Source organism: Diceros bicornis, unplaced genomic scaffold, assembly GCF_020826845.1.
Source record: "Diceros bicornis minor isolate mBicDic1 unplaced genomic scaffold, mDicBic1.mat.cur scaffold_93_ctg1, whole genome shotgun sequence".
NCBI classification, from domain to species: Eukaryota; Metazoa; Chordata; class Mammalia; order Perissodactyla; family Rhinocerotidae; genus Diceros; species Diceros bicornis.
In genome coordinates, this window is record NW_026691823.1 from 1,320,099 (window position 1) to 1,334,537 (window position 14,439).

Genomic DNA, 14,439 nt, shown 5'->3' on the forward strand with positions numbered 1-14,439 from the left:
AGTGGCTCTCAAAGTGTCAGCTAGGAACCCATGAGAGTCCCTGAGATCTTTTCAGGAGACCTATGAGGTCAAAACTTATTTCATAACAAATCCAAGATATTCATTGCTTGTTTCACTCTCATTATTTTACAATTGTATAATAGAGTTTTCCAGAAGCTACCTGATAGCAGTGTTATCTCAACAGACTGAATGCAGAAACAGATAAGAGAATCTAGCTGTCTTCTATGAAGCCAGACATTAATCAGATTTACAAAAATGGGGGTGGGGTGGGGATGCCACTGTTCTCATTATTATTATTATTATTATTATTTTAGTCTTGGAAAATGTAGTTCTTTTCATGATAGCATTATGTTAACATGTAATGGTCTTATTATAATATTTAAAATTTTTTTCTTTTAAATTTTAATACAGCAATATCAATAGATATAACTCACATAAACCAGAGCTCTCTGGGGTCCCCAGTCATTTTTAAAAGTGTGAAAGTGTCCTGAGACCAAAAAGTTTGAAAATCATTGACATAAATTAGTAATAATGAAATCCCTGTTAGTGGCTCCAGGTCAGCCAAGAAAACATTTTGGAGGATGTGACATTTCTAGCAGGTTCGATCTGTTCCACAGACGTGGAAAGCTACTCGACCCAAGTTTGCTTTTTAAAATTATATCCACCTCCAATATACAGCGACTAACAACTCATTTGTCTTTAAACCTAATAAACATTTTTTGGGCACCTACATGAATCAAGTATTTAACACAATCAATATTTGGCAGTGCTGAGACATCAACCTAAGTTTTCTTATTCCAGGTCAATTGCTCTTTCCCCTAGGTTGCCACTAAATAATGTTTTAAAGCAATCGATATAAACACACCCAAGAAGGAACATCACCACCCACTGTGCCAGTATGCTCTCTGTCTCTCTCTGTCTCTCTCACACACAAACACACAAACAACAGTCACACACAAACACACACACACCCTTCCTTAATAGGAACTGACAGAGTTAGATTCACATTTTCTGAGATAAAAAGAGAAATCACTGTTCAACTTTTGTTCTCCTGTGGCAAAACAGTCCCTTGATTATAACAATGACAGAAAAGGCTCTTGCTTCATTTCCATTGATAATAGCATTATTGAGCTATTAAGCTCTCCCCTGCATCACTTACTATTCTTGATGTTTTCCATTCAGTATCTCAATCCTTGCAATAACCTGTGAGCTAAGTATTACTATCTCCATTTTACAAATGAGGAGACTAATGCTCAGAAAGAGTAAATAACTTGTCCAGGTCACACAGCTATTACATTACAGATATGGGATTCATACCGAAATTTCTCTATGTGTAATGCCTCAGATTCTTAACCAGCTCTTTACTCTCCTTTGTAATCTTTATTCTTATTAATTCTCTATGTGATGTGTGAAAAGGGATTACTTGCTTGGCTGTCACATGGTTTGATAGCCCAGAGTAAAGGTAGTGGCTGGATATGGTGATATGGTGCACAAAGGCATGGGGAAAACCAAGTTTTATTCCTATTATCTACTTGCTGACTTTTCAGATAGTTTTAGTTCCTACTGTGTTATGGTTCCTCAAAGGTTTAAACAACAGGTCATGAAGCAAACGAAATGATTCATAGCAGTACTTATTCACCCAGCTATTCTGAGTTCAGTAAAAAATAATAAACTGACTCTCTTTTTTTAATGTTAACTTAGACACTAGAGAGAGCTTGTGCAATGTAGAGAGTATGGAAAGAAACATGGACACTGGCAAGTACAGTTAATTGAACATTTTATAGAACATTGAGAGAGTTCAGGGAAAGTGCATTTCCCATTTTTTATCTTCCCATGTTTAATGAAAATCCACCTATTATGACTGCATAGAAAAAGAGGAAATAGAAGAGAATTATCATTTTTATTTCTACTTAGTAGCTCATCCAAGCATTTGAATCTACTGGATCTAGAGGCAATACATGCAGAGAGTCCACTGAAAGAGACAGGAGAAAGCATATACATCTGCCTTCAACCTTCCTCTCCCAGACTAAAACCTTCCCTTCCCTGACCACACAGTCTAGCCTTAAAGTAAATTTTGAAATAGACAAAAATTTCCTTCAACTCCAGGGACTCCTGTTTTGTGCTTTATCCCTCTTACCTTTCCAGTGGGGCGCCCCACCCCATTCTCCCTTGGGTACCTGGTGCCCAAATGAACTAAAAAATGTACTTGATCAGCTTTGGTGGAATATGGTACCAGTGTCTGATACCATTTATATTTCATTGATGACAAAAATCCATAAGTTAGAAGAATAAAGCCTTAGGATGAAATTTCAGGAAACGTGATTATTGATTAGCAGCTGCATTTTTGAAAAGCAAGTCCAGCCATATTGCTACCTTTTAAACCTAATCATTACATTTTTAAACCAAATTTTCAGTAGCAAAGTGTTTATAAATCCTGATGTTACTTTCTGCATATTCACTTTCTGATAATTATATGTCTTCCATGAAACGTTTTAAAGGACATTTTGTTTAAATTTTTTATAGCTTATACATATAGGAAAAAGGGAAAGAAAACGGAAGGAACAGGAGTCGTCCAAGGGAAGGAAGAGAGAAAAACTGAGTTTTTATAAAGAAATGATGCTTTCAAGGGATTTCACTATTAGAACATCGAAGGCTACCACTCTTCCTCCATGGGGCCCCATGTCCTAAAAGAAAAACAAGGGTAAAAACCCAATAGGCAGAGCTCCTATTGGGTAGAATAATATTCTGGATGTCAGACCATAATGCAAGAGCACACGTATAAAATTATGGAAAAGGCATATTATACTGACAGGACTCTGGCAACCAACATGCATGAAATGTTACACATAAAAGGAATCTCAGAGAGTATTATAAGGGAGGAAGAAATTTTCCTCTACCCTTTTAGATTTTTCTGGCTGGTCTAAGAATTAAATTGACATGAGACCGAATAACAGGAGAAAAATCAAACAAAGTTTATCCTAATAGCAACTGAAACCAAAAGACACAAGATCCAGAAAATTCACTCACAAAAATAGTCTAAGGAAGCAAAGACCTTCATTGCACAGGCGGTAAGGATGGTTTTGTGCTCCAGTCTCCCACAGGGTTTTTTCCAGCACTAACAAGCAACAAGGGTTGAGACAGCAAAGGTCCCTTATGGAATGGGACCCTTTATGACAAACTTCACTGACAGCTGACACAGCAGGACAAAGACAGTGCATCTCGGAACCCCAGTCAATTCAACTGGTCACCAAGATGCATGCCGGTGTGTGCATCCTCTGGATGGCGGAGATCAGAAAGGATATTCTCACAAAGCCAAGCTCTCAAGACCTATAATAAGACAAAAGAAAACCTCATCCTTTTTTTTTTTTTTCTTATTTGCACATAACAGCTTTAGCTAAGCTTTGGGTCTCTTGGTGCCAAATTAATACCTAAGAGGGATGTGCTGTGGAGTGGGAGATTGTGTATGGGTTTTACAGTCTACCTCATTCCACAGATGTTTCCTTGAGGTTAGTGGGTGACCTAGTGTCCATCTAACCTATTCCATGACCAACTTATCCTATCATGGGAGTCTTCTCAAGGTGGTGAGCACCCTAATGGCTCTTAAATGCTCCACCCATGCCCACCAACTTTGCAGCCTTGGCTTTCAAGATGTCCCTCAGCAATATCTTTTACCTCGTGTGCATATTAACCCACAACAAAGTTTCTGACCGCAGGGCTGGCCCAAACCACAGGTTTATAGGGCCTATGCCTGTGTCCTGCCCTATGGTTTTTCCTTTCTATGACAAATGACACAAAAGACAGAGACAAGGAAAAACGGTGACCATCTCTGGGAGGAGAAGGATCAATAAAAACCAAAAAGTACTCTACCAAATTTCCCAGTCACTAAGTCCAAAAAATTGTCTTCACAAATATTTTCTCCTGCTAATCCAAATTTAGAAAAGGAAAAAACCCACCACTCTCACTTCCATTGGACCCTGCAGGCAGAGATCTGGGAGACTGACATGGTAAGAACTTTTACCTCTTACCAGTTCTTGTCAGAGGTCCAGCATCTCTCAGCTGCAGCAGTTCCAGAGCAAGCTGTGTCCAGCCAGTTAAGTTGTCTCCCATCCTCATCGCAACTGTAGAAGAGGAAGAAATTTTCCTCTACACTTCTAGGTTCTTCTGGCTAGTCTAAGAATTAAATTGACATGAGACAGAATAACAGGAGAAAATAAAACAAGTTTAGTAACATGTATACTTGGGAGAAACTCAGGAAAACTGAGTAGCTCACCAAAATGGCCAAAGCCACCACCTTAAATACCCTCTTTAGTTAAAGACAAAAGAGGTTGCTGGGGGTAGTGATTTGGGACTTCAAAAGGGAGTAAGGCAATTCACATGGAGATAGAAAAGCAAATGATTGGTAAACAGATGGTTGCCCTGCCTTGTAAAGACAATGGGACATGGAGAGGACTTTGATCAAATGGGCCTTGCTAGGTTCCTCCCTGTTGACTATACCTAGTTCATATTGTACTATAGATATCTATGGTGATAGCTCCTACGTGGAACAGGCCTTCTATCTTAAATTCTTTTAAGTAGTTAAGGGGAAGGCCAAACTTTCTTCCTGAGTCTTTTGTTCTTAAAAATAAGCCAAAGAGACACATTTTGGGGTAGCAAATTCTGCTCTCCTACAGTATTCTTATCCCATCCTCAAAATTACCATTGAAAGGAGGAAGAAAGGAAGGAATGGAAGGTGAGAGAGAGGAGGGAGTAGAAAGGAAGGAAGGGAGGGAGGGAGGGAGGGAGGGAAAGACAGAAAGAAAGACAAGAAAGAAAGACAGAAAGAGAAAGAAAGAAGTCAAAGGCAGGAAGGCAGAAAGAAAGAAAGAGAAAGAAAGAAAGGGAGGGAGGGAGGGAGGGAAGAAAAGAAAAAAGAAAGAAAGAAAGAAAAGAAGGAAGGAAGGAAAGAGAGAGAGAGGGAGAGAGGGAGGGAGGGAGGGAGAGAGGGAGGGAGGGAGGGAGGGAGGGAGAGAAAGAGGGAGGAAGGAGGGAGGGAGGGGGAGAGAGAGAGAGAAAGAGAGAAAGAAAGAAAGGAAGAAAGGAAAGAACGAAAAAGAAAGAAAAGAGTAAACTAACTAAAGCTGAAAATGCTAAAGATTTGTTCAAGAACAAAGAGCTAGAGAGTTGCTGAGTCAATTCTAGAATCTCCATTTCATTCCCAGTTCAGAAATTTTTTTCCACAGCTCCACTAGGATTCACTCTGTTTCAGTGACTTGGATTTAAACCCACTCATTTCTAGATGCATTCTCTGGAGACGTTTAGTAGGCACCATGTCCCCATATGTTCTCTTACTACCTTTTTTTTTTTCGTAACCAAATAAGGCATCTGCATCTCTGTGATGTTTGATTTCCAAGTAGAAATTAAACATTCAATACTACATGATCTGGTCATTCTTTTGCTTACTCTCAGATCCATTTTCTGCCCTTCTGTTTCTCTGTTCTGCGTATTGGGGGAATTAACCCCATAAACAACACAGACACCCTTCCCAACTGATTTCCACCTAAAGTTGACTAACGGAAGGCAAATGCAGGAGAATGGAGAGTGAGAGGAAGGGAGAAACAACCTTGTTTCCACTGGTGCCCTCCTTCCCACAGCCTAGAGTGGCATCTATAACTACATCTCCCTATGGCTCCAGCCCACTCAGAACAGCTCATTCCTTCACAGACCCAGCTTCCACGGGACAGCCCTCACCACAGCTCTAGCTTTCACCTAGATCCCCAGGTTTGGGAGCTCTTGTAACAACATCTCCTCCTGTTGTCCCCTAGGCATCGTTGGTAATGATTTCTTCCTGTTGCTAATATTAACTGACTTGCCATCTCTTGTTTGGCTTCTCAGATCATCATCGTCTGTGTGACTATTTTCTTGTATCAAACTCTCTGAAATGCCTAGAGAGTTTGCTGCTTCTTGACTGGACCCTCATGCATCTCAGTTGCAGAGCTAAAGTCTTCTCCCTTTAAAAGATACTTCTTTCTTAGCCACTGATGTCCTCTCATTCTTGCATACTCTTTCCTAGCCCATCAGTCCCCAAAGCCAAGAACTCACATAAGAGGAGGTTTGTGGACAAAGAAGGAAGATGGATACTTGATTTGAGCAGCATGGTGCTCCTCTATTTCTTTTATGGGCTACTTTATAAATGACTACAGCCCAAGAAGAGCTCGATGTAATCAGAATAATTGATGAAAGTTAATATTTAGTCTACTAGTGTCTCCAATGCTCCCCTCGACACACACATACACATTCCCATATCCATTTAGAATAATCACTATTTCACAAAGTTGGAAAAAACTCTGACTTTGCATTCATATCTTATTTTATTTGAAACTAGCACCATATACCTGGTGTTTGACAAACTACAAGCCAGAAAATCGTATACATATGCCAACTTTAAGATGATATACGTAAACTAAGACTATACAGTAAGATTGATTACGCATTGATTATTTGTCTTACAAAATGATTCATCATGTTACTCCTTCAAGTATCAAACATCTCTAGCGTATTTAAAATGTGATTTGATTACCAAAACTTATATTATGCTAGCAAACATTTCTTACCATGAGAAAAAAAAATCAACATACGAAATTTCACTATATTTCAATTTATTAGGGCCCAGTTTCCTTCAGCTCAGAGTGCTGAAGTCTACAATGGAGACTGTTCTGCTGAAAATATTACTCAAGTTAATATAGACTAAATAGTTGAGTATTTGGATTTTGTTCTACTTTGGAGCATTTGCTTTATGGGGTTTCCTTTAAAATAATGGAGATTTACACCATGGAAGTTTAAAGGAGGAGGTGCTTTAGAATATTTGGGGTGCCATGAAATCTGGAGAGCAAAGATAGGACCTAAAGATCAGATTCAGGGAACCCCATTAGAAAAGTGTTTTCCTTTGCACCAAGAAGGCAGTCATAGGAAGCTACAGCTGAAAATATTTGCCTTCTCATTATAATAAGCTTCCAGAAACCCTCCACTCCTGCATGCCAGAGTGGCACAGCTTGGGGTTACTTATTCTGAACCCCTACAGCATCAGTATTTGAGGTGCATTCAAAAGTGAAAGAGCTATGGCTTGGAGAATAATTTATTCTAATTCCGTTGGTTCACCAGAGAAAGATGCGCTTACTGAATGATGACTCAGCAAGTCTGTGGACACACGTAGAGACCTATGTTCTTTTTGTTTGTTTGTTTGTCACTTTATAAGTTACAGAGTTTTTAAAGGTTTGAATTCACAAACACACATATACAGACATACACAATTATTCTATAAGTCAGTTCAACTTTCTGATGAAATTTACCTAGGTCAAAATTTGGTTTACAAAATACAAGATATAATTTTATTTTTTATTGCTTTTACTACCCTGTCAATATTTAAGCGCTAAAAACTCTGTGATTTTGGTTATTTCTGCATCATTTTCCACTTACTTTTCAAAGGTTAATAACTTTGTTAATTATTTTCAAATAGAAAGATGCAACACTAGAAATAGTAACATTAGAGAGCAGGCTTGGCACTCGGAGATATTCATGATAGTAAGAGAGATCTAATCATTCTCTAGTTTTAACCCTACAGCTCTATCAATGAATTTAACAGCAAAAGAGGTGATAGTCCTAACCCAACCACAATTTGTAAGTTGATAGTAAGTAAATTTAAACCCAGCAAGATTTCTTTACAAGCTTATTTATAGCATTGATTTTATTGACTTCAGGGGAAGTCAAATGAGCCTAAATCTTGTGTCTTTTACGTGAAAGCCCTGCACCATAACTACAGAGGGCCAACTTACAACAATATTTACAATCCAAAAGAAGGAAATTTTAAAATCAAATCACCAGAGTGCTTTTGCCAACAGCTAAGGGGAAGAGGTGCGACCAGGGAACCAGGCAAAGAAAGGGTCACTGAGGGTCTGGTCAACAACTAACATGGTCTGTCAAATGTTTTTCAGACAAGAAGAAACTATGTGTTCTCTTTTGCAGAGGTTGCTGCCTCCATTTTGCAGATGTTGCTATCTTGCAGAGAAACTTACATGTTTGCACCAAGACCCTTGCAAAACGTTCCAGGCCCAAGTGTCCTAAAGTTAGTTTAAATTCATTAGCATCTAAAATTCGCCTCCTCTGGGAGGGTCCAAACAGCCATTTTTAGATCATGCAATGTATGTAATAGCATGTTTACCTGCTACACCTGTGCCCTAAATGAATACAGTTGTTACACAGTTGTTACAAATAAACCTTGTATCTTCTGCTCTGTTGTGTATAAAGTCTCCATCAGCCCTGAGCTCAGAGAGACACTGCATTGGGAGCTATCACAGGTGTTCTCCTTGCTTGTGCAAGCAATAAAACTTTTCTTCACCTACCTCTGCTTTGGCTGAGATTTTCGGCTCCATGCTCACCAACAGACAAACCCACTGAGTTCAGTTACAGAGGAGTTTGGAGTAATACAATGAAAATTACAATCAAGTAAATAAAGTAAAATTGCTTAAAGTTTCCTTCGAAGTCAACTTCAAAATTATCTTGGAAAGTAGAATTCACGTAGTAGGAGGAAATGGTTAAAGATCTCAGATGAGGAATAGCCAATCTGATGACTTATCAGATGTCCCAGGCATGTTAATATTCTTACTATATATATTAAAACAATTTGTTAGGCAAGAATACAGAATGATGAAACAATTATGTAGATCATGGTACACTATTTCTAGTGATGATGTCTATAAAAACGTAGAATTTTAAGGTAATCAACAGTAAAATAAGTGTTAAACAACTTTTCAACAATCCATCTGATGGTTTTTCCGAGAAGGAACACTATTGACTGGGAAAAAATAATAGGCGAATTTGAATGGAGTCAAATTTATGACAGTCACAACCACAGGAAAGTTAGCTTGGATCAAATTCATGAGACACCCAGCAGCTACAATGTCATATACTGAGAACTATGAACAATTTAACTCAAATAATTTGCTTCTAGATCATCTCACTGTGTTCAATAACGTGGTAGAGATGGTAAATATGAGAGCAAAGAACTGATTTAAATACTCTATGAATGTTCATCTATATATAAAACATAAGAGGTGAATACTAAGGATTGTTCTACTACACAGATTTTTCCTAGGATTCACAAAGGCAGTGTTCAGAGGCTTCTAATTTATTGCTAAAGTGTACTATTTTTTCTGTTGGAGGAAACAAAAAATGTAATGACAAAGTTATTAACTCATTTATATCCTTAATAATAGAGTAATTCTTAAAGCCAGTGTAGCAATCAAATATTCTCCCAAGACTGAATGCTTAAACATTGCCATGCAAAACTATGAATATTTTTACTGCAAAACACATGATTACTAGAGCAAAAATGAAGTTAAAGAATTTGACAAAGTTGATTGCAGGCACTGTAAGTTGTTTGACCCAGTATTAATGATAAAATTAAGAATCTTATTTTCATTAAAAAATCTCCTTGACATTATTTTTCCTAGAACAAAAAAAAAGCTAGAGCTCAAATAATTTTTCAGTTCACCATATAAAAAGTTGGTCTAATGTCTCAATCAGATGATAAGTATATAGAAATTTCCACTAAGAATAGTTTTAAAACTTTGCACCACACCACCTTTTTAGGAGCATTCTGGGTGTGTCCTCTTCAGTGACCTAAGGGTGAACCAGTTGTTATTTGTATCTGTACTTTTATGGAAGTCTAGATTAATGTAAAAAAAATTGCATCAATGGTGAATTTAAAATGTGGCTTCGTCTCTTTATAATTCAGCCTAACAATCATAATGTGATAGATCAGCATAGAATTGGATCTACAATGAAGTATCAAAACTAGGTAAAGGATGATTATTTATCCTAATGGAGAATAATAAAATATTGCTTTATATTGAAACATATATGAATATATTTTAGAGTAGAACTAAACTAATGATGCTTAATATGAAAGAAAGCACTTCAAATAAGTATGTCCTTGTGTTGAGCTATTTCAGGCTATGCCCTCAGATGCTGCCTTCCACCCTTACATTTCTTTGACCGTGAGGAGATATTTTTGTCAAAGCTTGTGAAACATTAGTGCAGTAGATACAAATTTGGATTAATTAATATCCTACATTATTGACTAGTTCTGTGACTTTGGAAATATGATTTAACTTCTCAGATTCTCAATTTATTCATCTTCAAAAATAGATAACAACATTTAATTCATAGAAGTACTTTAACAACTAAATGTAACAGTAATATAAAAATCAAGATGACTTGTTCTGTGTGTTTATCAACATTCAACTGCGGGAGACAAGCATGGAGGGAAATCATGCCTGCAGAATATGGTGAGTGCTATATCAGAATGGCTTCTAAACTCTCTGAGAGCACCCAGGAGAAACGGCTGAATTTGACCGAGGATAAAGGAGAAGTTATACAGAAGATGCTACACACAACAAAGGATATGACCAGAGAAGTTGAGGAAAAGCATAAGTAACCAAATAAAGGGAGTCACACAATATAAATGGTGAGAGGATTTTCAGGAGGTGTTGGGGACAAAATGGCAGATGAGAATTACAGGTGAAGGTTGGGGCTAAATTAAAGAGGTCCTAATAAGGATGTTGACTTTACAGCATATAAAGTAGAGAGCGGAGAAAAGAGTGTATTGCTTTTGTTTTTTTTAGTGATATATAATTGACATATAACACTGTGTCAATTTAAGGTGTACAATGTGTTAATTTGATATATTTATGTATCACAACATAATTACCACCATCGTGTTAGCTAACGTCTGACACCTAACACCTAATCCTGTCACATAATTATCATTTCTTTTTTGTAGTGAGAACAATTATGATCTAGTCTCTTACCAACTTTGAATTTTATAATGCAGATTGTTGACTATAATGACTATGCTGTGCATCCTATTTCCAGGATTTATTTATCTACTACTTGGAAGTTTGTACCCTTAAACAACATTTATTGGGAAGAATATATTGCTTTTAGAAAGATACTCCTAGCAGCAGTCTGGAGCGTGGTGTGACAAGAAGACACAGATGAAGGAAACTGCCACAGTAGTTCAAAAGCCAAGAGAAGAAACGATGAGAAAATTATAACAGCACAATTTACATAATATTAGAGTCAAAAAGACACTTTTCTAAAATTTAGGAACATACAAAACATGAGGAAAAAAAGAAAAATGTATGAAAAAATGCACTAAATGCAAGCAAAGCTATATTCAGAGACAAATTTATAATAAGTATATTGTCTAACTTTTTAAAAATAAGCTAATCATTGACCTGGAGAAATTACAAAAATAATTAAGTTTTAAAAAATAAGAGTAAAAGTAAATTTGAAACAAAAGGAAAACAATAAATGAATCAAAGGGCTTATATTTTCTGTAAAAAAATATTGTTAATAAATCTCTAGAAAATCTGCTCAAGAATAAAAGATTGAAGTAAATAACTTAAACATGGAAAAAGGGATCTGCTAATAAATAAAAGGGCTGTTATTTTAAATTACCAGTGAATTAAATGCAAAATTATATGTTAAGATATTTGAAAAGAAATTTGTGAAATAGATAATTTTCTGCAAAAAAAAATATTAAATTACAAAATTTACTCAAAGAAAAACAGCAACCTAAATAGAATAATATTCAGGTAAGAAAAGAAAAAAATCTATCAAAATATAAATTTTTGAAAAAGCTTGGAAACAATTTTACTGAGATACCCCTTATGTATTAAAGTAATATGTAGTTTCAATTATTACTAAAAGTATAGCAAATTTTCAGTGGATAGATATCTAAAGATCAACAACTGGCAAACAAATAACAAGCATATTGAAAAGTGCAATGGAGAAGAAAGATTTCACTTATAATAGCTATCAAAAACAATATAAAATATCTGAGAATAATCCTAACAATAAATATGTGGTCCCATAGGAAAGAAGCTCCCAAACTTTCCTGAGAATAATCAAAGACCTAAATAAATCTTTCTAGAAGCATCTGATCTAGTACGACTAAAGATAACAAAGAATGAGTTAATTTTGCCAAATCTAACCAAGTAAAAATATTATTAGATTATTTGAAATGCATAGATTATTGAAAATGGAAAATAATTAGAAATAATAACGGTTAATACTTATGTAGTGTTTACTATGCGCCACGGCACTTTTACATAGATAACCCATATAATCTTCATATCTATCCCTGAGATGCATAATATGCTTTTCTGCACTTTATGCAGGAGGGAAAAAAGAGCTCAGAAAAGGAAATTGCCTGAGATCACATAGCTCGTAGATTTTGGAACCAAGAATTTAATCCAGACAGCATGACTCCAAAATTCAAGCTCTAACCTGCTATGGTATTCAGCCTTTCAATCCCAAATGTCCAAAAATTGGAAACTGGTCAAATAAATTAGGATAGACATATATGTCTTTTAAAAATGGGAAATGCTTAGATACAATATTAAGTGAAAAAAAGGAATAAATAGAACATTATAATAATATAATCCCAGTTATATTATTTTCGCCTATGTGTGTAGGCCTGTATGTAGAAAGAATGCATTAAACGAAAAAAACTGGACAAAAATATACCAAATATGTTAACTGTGATTTGAGGTAAAATTATGTATTATTTTTATTTTTAATACATTCCAATTTTTCTGTAAGCAGCAAGTGCTACCTGTATAAGAAAATAAACAACAAAACTGAATTTTAAAAATAGGCATAAATAGTGACCATAGATTTAAAAAGATAAAAATTTGAATTAAAATAATATTTTACTTAACTGAGACATTGAGACATAGAAAGTTTCCCTCCTTTAACCTTTCCAAATTACATGAAATCAACTAAGAGCCAATGATGAAGCAAAGCTAAAATACCCCTCCTGCCTGATCCAACTCCCAACCATACCCCTCCCTCCTGCCCCCAAGCATATATGATACTACAGGCTAACAGGAATTAAAGTTTGATATATAAACAAGAAAATTGGAGGAAGTCACACATTTCAAATAGTATAAAAAGTTTGAGTCTTTTATTATTCAATTAGTATATAAGGATCAGCAAATTATGCTCCAATCTGTCCGATTAGACACTGTGTAATCCTAGACTCCATTGCAGGCTTTTTCTAGTACATTTCTCTAATGCAAGACATGAAAGAAAATAAAGCAAGCCAAAATCTTTTAGATTATTTTATACCTAAATGAAAATAACAAATAAGCTAAAATATTTTACCTTTTTATTCGAATACTAGAATCTCTTACTTTTTTTTGTTAAAAGTGCAATATTACTGAAATTCTTATCGAATGAACCGTCCAGGATGATGATTGATTTCAGCTCCCTTTCAGTATCCTTTCTGCCTCAGAAAACAACACCCCTCAAAAAAACATGGATGTTTAACCAAATAATGATCTGTTTGAGTATCTCTCTCAAAGTCCACATCTCCTAACTCAACAGGTCTCAAGTTGCACCTGGAAACACAAATTGTATTGCAGTAATGAAAATGTCAGCACAGGCCTCTATCTGCAGCCACAGCCACTTTCAGCTTTCAATTTTTATTTAAAAGGCTTAATTGGAAGTTTTATTACTCCCAATTAGGCTTTTTAATTAAAAAGAAAGGTTGAAAGAGGCTGCAGGCAAATACTGCTGAAACCCATATCAGCATAAAATCAAAGGAAATAAAAACAAAATTACGCCGTTGTAAAACAGCAGTTAGAGGCACAGTTTTCAATAATGTTTACCTCTGGTCATATTTAATGTTGACGATGAAGCGGACGTGACTGATTGGAAAAACCAGACTGTGTCTAATGTAACAATAAAATTCATCAAAACGATACTTAAAAGACCACATTAGCATTCAAGGCAAAAATCTACCAAAATGCACAGTTGGCAATTCAAGTAGTTAGCAACTCTAATTCACCAACACTGCACTAACTCTACACACTAATGTAGACTCTTAAAATCTCTTTAACAAGCAGAATACTATGTATAAACAATGTGGGTAAGTGTTTATTGTTGTAAGATGATTAGCTTTTTAATTTCCTAAAGAATTTTTTTTCTTCTGTATAAAGACTTAGCTTGTCATTATTGTCGAGTTTGGCACTAGTGATGGTTTTTTAACTCAAAAACGAAATTAGAACTTGCATTCGCTTATATTTTTGGCATCTTTTGAATTTCATGTAATATCTTCAGAGCAAAATAGAGCTTCTTATATAGAGGTGAGTTCATCATCTGAGGTAACAGGAATATGTAGAAACATTAGATCTGTAGCAGACACAATTTCATACCTAATAAACTTGGCTATTTATCCCGAATTTTATAATAAGAGTCAGAAGAAGATATTTAAAACAGCTCTCATATAAGCTGTGATACTGAAGAAGTTATTTCTCCATATGGTAGCTTTCCAACTCACAGATTAGATTAATACTTGCCCCCAAATCACACAACCAAATTTTGGGAAAAAATATG

At 35.7% G+C, this 14,439-nt stretch overlaps 1 long non-coding RNA gene across 1 annotated transcript in view; it reads right to left on the bottom strand.

The window, feature by feature from the left end:
- LOC131403858 (uncharacterized) overlaps positions 1-14,439 on the bottom strand; it is a 45,633-nt gene that overhangs the window by 20,277 nt on the left and 10,917 nt on the right. The window contains exon 2 of the long non-coding RNA XR_009219607.1: positions 4,026-4,170. This is a non-coding gene — a long non-coding RNA (uncharacterized LOC131403858). The remainder of the gene's footprint in view (positions 1-4,025; positions 4,171-14,439) is intronic.